Consider the following 9,508-nt stretch of genomic DNA (forward strand, 5'->3'; position numbering starts at 1 on the left):
ACCTAAGTATCACGTATAAGGTGCTTCTATTACCATGATATTCACGCAAACGTTATTGAGGTTATATTTTTCAACAATTTTTTTCTTGGGGTCCAAGTTATCATGGTGTTTGTACCTAAGTTATGATGTATGATGCGTTATTACCATGATTTTTATACAAAAGTTACCGGGGTACATTTTTGATAACTTTTTTCCTTCAGGCCAAAGTTGTCGTGGTGTTTGTGCCTAAGTTATCATGCCATGCAGAGATTACCATGTTGTTTACACATAAATTACCGAGGAGATGTTTCAATGAATTTTTTACCCCCGGTCGAAGTTACCATGACATTTAGACGTAAGTTATCGGGTCCCGGTGCAGAAATTACCATGTCATTTGCACAGAAGTTACCGGGTTATGTTTCAACCCAAAAATCCCTCATGTGAAGTTGCCATGATATTTAAAACAAGGCTACATGGGCAAGATATTCAACCCGTTGGTATATGGGAGACTACAAGACAACTTGAGAAATCCAAAAAAACACAAGAGGAAAAATGTTTTTTTGACTCATATGAAAGTGAAAAAAAAGTTTAAATGTCACATTCCTACTTATTGGACAACAATCAAGGCAGGGTGAGTTGATTAGTACATTGCTGATACATCGTAGGGGTCGTGGGTTCAACTCCCAGTGTTTGAGTCCCACTTTGGATGATTACTTTTTCTTTTATCAACACGTGAAAAATAAATTTCAATCTGGGCGTGGGCTGGACTGGCGTACGGGGTTGTGCGATCGAACGATCGTTCGGATCTACTAGAAAAATACGAACGCTCGGAAGTTACAAATTCTCAAAATAAAAAAGTCATCACCCTACTATTTACACATGAGTATTGGGGTGTTTTTCAACAATTCGTTTTCTCGGGTCAAAAAAGTTACCACGCCTAGGCTAAGTAGGTTACCCCAGCTCTGTTGTGTATATATTATCATGATATTTATACATGAGCTATCAGAGGATGTTTTTTAAACAACTTTTTTTCTTGGATCAAACAGCTACCACGCTTGTTGTGCGTATATTACCATGCAATTTACATACGAGTTAGCACAGGTATTGAGCAAGACATTCAATAGCGTTCCAAAAAATCAAATCGTCTGCCAAAATAACTTTTAAACACCAAAGGGGTGAATGGACGAGCTAGGTTGCTGGTTCGCCGATTCACTACGTCTGATGGGTCAAAAATCTACTCAAGTGTGGAAAAAACAGAAAGTAATTAACTTGTTTGCGTGCAAACGTAGCAGAGTTAACAGGTTAAATAAACTATCTGCTTTCATTCCTCCGAGAAACAGATTGTAAGTTGGGTGGTTTGCTCTTTGAGTTCTCACTTGAGAGGTGCGTTGTTCTAATCCATCTCACAACAATATTTTTTGCACGAGCGAGTGCACGCGCGCAATGGGCAGCGATGCCCCGACAAATCGTTCGGATCTAAGGACAAATGCCGAACGTTCGGAAGTTAACAATTTTGTTAACTTTAATATTCCCTTCGTCCCGAAATAAGTGTCTCAAATTTTGTACTAGCTCTAGTATAAATTTATAGTAAACTCAAGACATTTATTTTGAAACGGAGGGAGTAGTACTGAAGAGGCTTGTGAGTGTTTTGGACTCCCATTCCGCTGGTGTTGGTTCGGTTTGAGATAGGTCAGTTTTCTCTGTAGGATATGCAAGTAATGATCGGTGATGTTCATTGGTGAACATGTTTGGATTCAATCTTCTTTTGTCTTTGGTTGTGTGTCTACATGTTTGATTATTTTTTTCGATTTATACTTCTCTTCATCGGCGGCGGATGTTGTTCTGGTACGTTGGTCCTTTGGTGGCGGTGGTGTGCTTTTGGTTCACTCCAGTGCTTGTAGACGTCGCTAGGTGGTCAATGCACCTTGTTGTAACTTTTATTACTTCTGATGTTCTATGCACTGCCATGACAGACGATGAATACATTAAAAGTTTCTCTCGCAAAAAGAAAGGATAGGTATTGTTTAGTGTTTTTTGACATCACTGATATGGTATGTTCCGAGATGTAAGCCGTTGCTGCTCTTTCCCTGCAAAAAACTTCATTTTTGTAATGAAATGGGGCCATGTGGCCCCTCTTGTCGAAAAAAGTATCGGAGGAGACGCTTCATTTAGTTTTCACGTTGTGACTAATTTTATTCTGTTAAATTGCTTTTTGCCAGAAATATCGATGATGGTTTTTAGTATGTTTATTATATTTTTTCTGTACGGAGAAACCAGACCCACATGTCAGGACAACGGGGCAGCGGATTGGGTAGAACCGTAGAAGGAGTCTATGCATTGGGAAATTGTGTATTCAACGTCACAGTTGAGCAACGCGGTGTTGCTAGCCGCACTTGTCTAGCAAAACTTGTACATAAACTCTTTTGTGGCTTTGCTTGATGCATCACCATTAATTCTCCTCCCCTTATTCTACAAGCCCCACCTCGATTTCCACATCAAAAGGGACGGCAGAGTTGAAGGTTGAAACTTTTCCAGCAAAAGCAGATTGATACAAAGATGTTAATTAGTGCGTGCATGCACCATATTGGATGCATCGTGCTGTCATGGCCTTTTCGTCGATAATCCTTGCTTGCCAAGGTGAAGCTGCGTCCACGTCTAAACGAGGACGAACCGTTATCGTTTACGTATTTCTTTTATCCGGGTCGCCACTGACGCACGCACGTACGTATGCATTTGGATTGGGTTAGGTTTGGGTTTGGGTTTGGGTTAGCCACTAGCTTCTCTCTTGATCGACGCACGCCGCCAGTTATGCCTGCTACGGTAAGCAACGGCACGAATTACTCCACCTGGATTTTGGGTGGAAGCTCACTGAATGCTCCCAATGGCGATAAGAAAGTACCGAAATACATAAACAGGGTGTGGAGCACAGCAGAGCAGATTGAGCGACTCAGGCACGAAGAGATCGATGGGAAATTCATGCCGCTAGCTAGATTTAAGACAACGGCACGAAGAAATCGATGTTACTGAAAGTGCCATGCAGTTAGAGCAGCGATCAAGACCTGCGGTTAACATTTTAACAATGTGTATTTCATGAGATGGATACTTAACAATGTATTTGGTCATAATCATGTGTTAGGACTCGTGAAGGAGGTGCCGATGGGGCTTACTCACTGTCGAAGAAAACACGAGTGATTGATTAAAAGCAATCCAAAATCTTGAAAACCTTTTCACTAGGTCCTCGAGATCACTGACTGACAGGCTGACTTAAAGCAACTGTCAGAGTCGGAGAGCTTCAGAGTCCAGAGTTTCCGTTGGCAAGTGTAAAGATGTACGTGAGACCAATCTAGCTAGTTTGTTTTCCATCGGCACATTTCCCTTACCTTTGTGTTTTCAATTTATGATAATTTTTATTTCGTTAAAAAATTCTGGCCAAAAAACCTCTTTTTTGTGACATCATGTCGGTTTTTACTCTGCTTATTTTTCCTATACAAACAAATTTGTCCCAGATGTCAGGATAGCGGGGTGGCTGATTGAGTGACAAAATCAGAGTCGAATAGATTGGAAGTGTATTTCAGACATTACACTTGAGCTGCGTACTGTGGCTAGCGAACTTGACACAACATCGTAGTATTTTGATCGACTTTGATTAAATATGAGTGAATTTGACATAATTCTAGACACTCCAATGAATATGTGTCCTAGTTGTTCCTCCATTTAAGTGTCGTGTGATCCTAATAAATTGGTCTAAATTAGAACATTATAAGATAGGTAAAATACTCTTTCCGTTTCAAATTAACTGAAGTTCTGCTTTTTCTTCATAGTCAAACTTGTGTAAGTTGGATCAAGTTTACATAACAATATTCAAACATCAGGAAAAGTAAATTAGGTCGGACTCTTTATAAAGTAAACTTTCGTACTAGGTATACTTGATGTTGTAGTTTTCACCATATTTGTTTTCTATAAGACTTGGTCAAACTTAAACAAGTTTAACTTAGAAGAAATGAGAGTCAGTTAATTTTGAATGGAGGACTATGTCACAATGGAAAACCTAAAAGGCTAAATCTTTTTACATTTCTTAATGGAGTAAAATAAACGCATAACATGATAATTAAGGGTGAAAACGTGAATATACTCCTAAATCGCAAACGTGACCATGTGCATTATCTGGGTGAGGGACCAATAAAGTATTTTAGACTCACCCTTCTCTCTCGCGACCGCGTCCCCCCCCCCCCCTGCGGGCGACCGACCGTGCATCGGGCCTCCTCCCTCCAGGCTCCCCCTCCCTCCTTCCTTCTCGCCGCCGTCGCCAGCGCCCCGCGGCTGACTTGGCCCCGGGGCTGCTGGTGGCGGCGGCCTCCTGGCCCTTCCCCTCCCGGTCGCTCTCCGGCACGGGCGGAGCTGCGCCGGGGGTGCATCTAGGCGGCGGCGGTCTGGCGTGGCGGCGGGGCTCCGTGACGCATGCAGGCGAGCTATTGGGCGGCGGGGCAGCGCGGCGGCAGGATCTGGCATCGTCCGCTCGGCCCAGATCTGGGCCCTTCAGGCCCCCCCTGGACCTGGACGGGCCGGTGGCGGGGATGGCTCCGGTGTGGCTTCTGGGAGGCGGGGGAGATGCGACGAGTGGCTGGGTGCCGGCGGCGACGACGCCTGCCTGCTGCATCGCGGCCGGCGGGGCTTAATGGGCCCGCTTCGGGCCTGGCTGGGCCGGGGGTGGCCCGGCATGCCCCGCTGCCGCGTCCGGACGGCTACCGCGACGGTGCCGGAGGCACGGGCCTCCCGCATGACGGCGGTGGAGGTGGTTCCCTCCCGCTCGGCGTCGATGCTGCTGCTCCCGTCGTGGTGAGCTTCTCTCCGGTCTAAGGATGGCAATTTTATCCATGGACATGGATATCCATGGATATCCGACCCGAATGGATCGGGTTTGGATGTGCTTTTGTGTCCATGGGCGGCGCCCAAACCCGACCCGATTGTTCATGGGTAGGGCATGGATATAATATTGTACCCATGGATATACCCAAACCTGACCCGATAGTATGACTTAATGGGGAAAAAATGTGCTATCCCTACCCCACGGTCACATGTCCCACGACAATTTTACACTCTTTTTTATCTAAAACATGCATAAGAAATTACACAATCCCCATCGTAACTTTTATGAGTTGACATTCAATCCCCTCCGTAACATACTCCAATGTCCCTTCCCTTATTTTTATCTCCTTAAATGACTCGTCATTCTCATCTGTTAGAAAAATACTAAATGATTTTAGGTTGTTAGTGGATGTTGATTTATCATAAGTGAAGCATAGCCTGCCACGAGGTGAAGAATGGAAGAGTTTATGTTAATATTGTGTTATGTCTTATTTATATGTCTCGAGAGGACCCAATGGATATCCAGTGGGTATGGATATCCATCGGATTTGGACATGGACACATTTTTTCACCCACGGATTTTTTCATGCGCGGGCAAAGACTGTCTTCATGGATATGGATATGGATTTCATATTGTTCAACCCGATCCAAACCCAACCCATTGCCATCCTTACTCCGGTCCTCTTGGCCTCGTGGTGGTGTTCGTAGTGAGGCGGCATGGGTGGCGGCGCTACTGCGTTGGCGCATGGTGATGGCGACGGTTTGGCGGGTTGGTTCCGTCCGGTTGGGCGGTTGGGGGTTGGAATGCGGGAGAAATCCCTGCCGGTTTCGGCCCCGACGCGGTGACACCTGCGGGTGCCACCATTCTTTCCTGATGGGTGTCGGTGGTATCAACCCCCACCTCCCTCCGTGTGCCCGAAGAAACCTGAGGACTCGTCCCGGCAGAAGCATCGTCAGCGTCACATTCCTTCTTGGAGGTGTTGCTTGGTACGCGGCGGATCGGAGCCTCGGTCTGTGGTAATTTGTCTCTGGTGGGCGCCGCGGTGGCGGGTCATCTGTGCTTTGCCGAGCTGCCGTGGTTGGCATTTGTTTCTTCTTCTTTTTTTCTTGGTGTGTTGTGCTGCTCGCCACAGCGTTATCTGTACTCCGTGTTGGTTGCTTTGAAATACAAAGCGGGGGAAACCCTTTTTCGGTAAGTATTTTAGAAGGAAAATGAATTAACATCATGGAGTCATGTATTTTCATACTCAATGAACTAATCCTATATACCTAAATAGTTGATTCCCACTAACTCTAATTCTCTCAACATGCAACTATGCCGCCTCATCATGCCACCATGGATGACCTAAATAATTGATCCCCGCTATCTCCAATTCTTTTAACATACAAAAATGGCACACCATGCCACCATGCATGCATGAGAAAAGACCCACATTAAAATGTACCATGCATACTACTCATATTTAATAAATATTATACACCTTCAGAATAAGCAAATATGATACTATAAGTTAGTTTCAATTCATATTTTGTTAGTCCAAATTCTATTGTTTCACATAAACAAAGTTCAATAAAATAATTTGAACCAATCCCGTCAACAACGCGGAGGGTATCACCTCTGGTATTCATAGATTGTGTGCCTTTTTTTTGTGGGGCATAAGACTATGCACCATTGATATTATGGGACCATGTAGAACCTCTTCCGATTGTAGGATTTCAATACTTGTTTTACATTGAGATGTCCAATAATCATCTCTCTCTCTCTCTCTCTCTCTCTCTCTCCATGTTTGTAAAACATTAATCTCTTGTTTAATTGCACAATGTAAAGGCGCCCCCACCGGACATGGAGTATCTACACCTGAGCTCAAATGCTCCCTCGTGAACAGTGAAAATAAATAAAAAGTAAAAACATTAAAAAATTCTGAATCATTTTTGTGGCAAACTTTCACAAATGTTTTATATACTTACAAAATTTCAGCACAAAACAAAATTTGTGGAAGTCATGGCAGAAAAAATCAATATTTCAAAAATGCTTGTTTTGAAAACATTTTGGAGTGCTGTTTTTTTTTGGTCATGCCTTCCACGAATGTCTTTTCATGCTGAAATTTTGTAAGCATACAAAACATTTTTCAAAGTTTACCATAATAAAAAATCATAACTTTTGATTTTTTTTACTATTTTTTTAGTTTTACTGTTCAGGAGGGAGTATTTAAGCTCAGGAGCAGAATAGGACTTTTGCCCCTCACCCCCTTTCCCTTCTAAAAAAATCTACTTATGCCGGACACATAGCTATCAGTCTCAACTCCAGCTTTGTCCTTGCATGGACTGATGTTGTCGCATTGCATGCATCACCACTAATTCTTCTCCCATTATTCTACAAACCACACCCTCATTTTCTCCATGAAAAAGAACGGATGAGTTGAACCTTGAACCTTTCCCGCGGAGTAGATGGATCCAGCTGGGGGTCTTGGTGTGTGCATGCACTATGGATTGAGCGCTAGTGCAGAACCGGGCTATAGCACCGGTTTGTAAGGGCTTTTAGTGCCGGTTCTGTAATCGGCACTAAAGGGTGGGGACTGAAGGTCCCCCCTTTAGTACCAGTTCGGCACGAACCGCCATTAAAGTGCACCTACGTGGCACGAGCCAGGGCCGGGTGCGGGGAGACCTATAGTACCGGTTGGTAACACCAACCGGTACTAAATGTTCGGGGGGGTTTGGTTTTATTTTTTATTTTTTTCTTTAATTTTGTGTTTTCAATTTAATTTGGAGATTGTTTTTACATTATAATGAGTTGTTAAATCATTAGGTGAAAGTACCGCAGATTAGTTTCAACTGGATGCATACATGGATCCTAGCTAAGTGATCAAAGTATATATGCCATATCCATATATATTACTTGATCACTTATATTAGGTGAGCAAGTAATTAATATGGATATGGGATATACTTGATCACTTAGCTAGCTAGGATCCATCCAGTTGAAACTAATCTGTGGTTTCTTTCATAAATGATATAATAACTCATCATCATCATATTAATATAAAAACTATTGCATCATATATATCATCACCAACAAGTTAACGGTATATATACTAGCTAGCTAAGAATCATTATAGTCGTCATTACCGCTATTTAATCATCATAGTCATTACCGCTATCTAATCACCACCAATACCAGCTTAAAGAAGAAACATTCACTTCGTACCAGAAGGAAAGATATCATCAAGTTCAACATGATCACTCTTTGAGATTAAGTTCAGGACGAAGAACACGGACATGAGAGGACAAGTACTAAGAGCATGCTAATCACTCCTGCTGCTCTCTCTCAGGTAAAATGGCATAGAACATGTGTAGGTCTCCTGATTCATCATATTGGAGCATGCAGATGAACCTGTCTCCTAATCGTGGGTTGCGCTTCTGATTGTTGAATCCTAGTACTTCCCTGCGATCATTCACAATTTTGCTCCAGTCTTTCACTATTAAGCATTCCTCGGTTCTAGAAATCCTGAATGCACTCGTGTGCAATGTAGGATGTCTTGGCCGTAAGCTAACAATTGACATACGACCGTTAGTCGAGATCCACTAAGGCACAACTATCATCGGGAGTCCCTGTTGAGGAGAACATCGTATAGTATCATACTTAGCAACATGAAGTTTAGCTTAAAAAATAATGTATGGAAAAGATGCATTGAGGACAAATAATAAAAATCTTACCATCTTTCGTAAATACATGTGACCGTAGTTCAATACGAACACTATTGGTTGCACGTTTTGAGTACTAAGATTTGCAAGTCCAGGAAAATAATTTTTCTTGACAGCATCAAGATCCTCAAGCCATGAAACATAAAGACTTATCTTCTTGCAGTTTAGTTCAGCCCTGGGACAATGGACGGTCCTGTCTACCAAGAGTTGGACATGTTTGCTTGAATGGAAATAAGCTGTCAATAGAAATTAGTTGTCAACTATTTTTGAAAAAATAATATCGAAAATAAATATGGTTGAGAAACTCACATAATGGTAGAACTGGAGGCGTCTGCACATCGACCAAAATGTCTCGATTACCTTCAATATCATCTTCGGGACGAATATCAAAGGTGATAAACATATCAGGCTCAAATGCATAAGCCTTGCATAGTGTGTGCCAAGTTTTGCAATCAAAATGGATAGGTGTCTTGCTTGTATAATTTGACGTCGAAGGTATAACCATGCTTGGTCTTCAAGTAAACTCTCTTTACCTCCATAGTTTTGTTAGAGCTGAAACCTATCTTATCCAAGACAAAAATTCTTGCATGGCAGGGGATACGCTAGTAGAATAGTGAAAATTTAAATTAAGTTGAAGCAAATGAAGCATATATAAGTCATGCTTAATTATCAAAAAAGACTTGTCGTTGTAACTTACTGTATCCACTTCGAAGGTCTCATCCAGTTTGACGCTGAAGCGCCTATCATCAACTAGGAAATTTTTGTTGCACATGCCGCCTTGGTCTTCGCACATAATGAAATCGTTTTCGTCGTCAGACGACATTACCTATGTTCATAGGTGAAACATTGAACACTTATTAGTTCTATTAATTCAACTAATTAAACTAGTTCTATTAATTGAACTAGCTAGTTCAACTAATTAATTGAACTAACCACTTACTAAAAATATACCTAAATAAAG

The sequence above is a fragment of the Triticum dicoccoides genome, chromosome 2B (assembly GCF_002162155.2).
Source record: "Triticum dicoccoides isolate Atlit2015 ecotype Zavitan chromosome 2B, WEW_v2.0, whole genome shotgun sequence".
Classification (NCBI taxonomy): domain Eukaryota; kingdom Viridiplantae; phylum Streptophyta; class Magnoliopsida; order Poales; family Poaceae; genus Triticum; species Triticum dicoccoides.